Consider the following 908-nt stretch of genomic DNA (forward strand, 5'->3'; position numbering starts at 1 on the left):
CCCTGTCTCACCTCTACCAAGTAGGCTGTGTCCCTGGGGAATGAAGACCCGCCTACTTCCTGGTTTCTGGGGTGCTGACATCTGTACCGCCCATTGGTTCCTCTGTTTTCCACTCAACCAATGGCTCGTCACCCTGTTAATTACCTCCAGCTCATAAGGAGAGTCCAGCTGTTGCTCCAGGCAGCTTGTCACCGCCTGTTGACTTGTGTGCCGCTGGTATTGACTGCATAGCCTGTCTGTTGTACTTTGTGTGTAGTGGAACTAGCCACCTTCAGTGCCTATTAGCTGTACATTGTGTTTAGGTAAACATTTGCATACCTTTGAATGTTAGCTCCACATTTGAGTGCAGTGGAGAAGTTCACTTATTGTTCTGTTTGCTATTTTGTTAGTTTCACCAGGTGGAGTGGGTGCTGTGCTCTTTGTGTTTTTTTTGTAGTAAGATTCAACCCTGTTTAAAACGGTAGATAGGTGTAGGCCTCCTTTTGAGGACCTTTTTATTTTAACTTGGTTTGTTATTTTCGCAGCACCCTCGTCCACCCTCCTTTTGTTCTTTTTGTTACCTGTCTACATCTCATGTTACCAATAAACGTTACCTTGTTTAAGATCTACCAGTTGTGCCTATATGTTTATGGCCCCCACACCCCTAGACCAACAGGGGGGTCGTAACATGCTGTTTGTGGCTATAAATACACTGTTGTGTCCATGATACCCCTGAAGTCCCTGATGTGGCCAGTGGAGTGGCCATCTGCAAAACACCAAAAGAATATTTCATAACGACAAGCAGGACAGGAGATCCGACTGTTTCTAATTTTTCGGGTCATCTGGTAAATTTGAAGTTACAGGCACCAGCTGCTTAGCTTAGCTTAGCATAAATACTAAATAGCCCGGGCCAAAACCCCATGTAAAAC

This window comes from Micropterus dolomieu, linkage group LG11 (assembly GCF_021292245.1).
Source record: "Micropterus dolomieu isolate WLL.071019.BEF.003 ecotype Adirondacks linkage group LG11, ASM2129224v1, whole genome shotgun sequence".
Lineage (NCBI taxonomy): Eukaryota > Metazoa > Chordata > Actinopteri > Centrarchiformes > Centrarchidae > Micropterus > Micropterus dolomieu.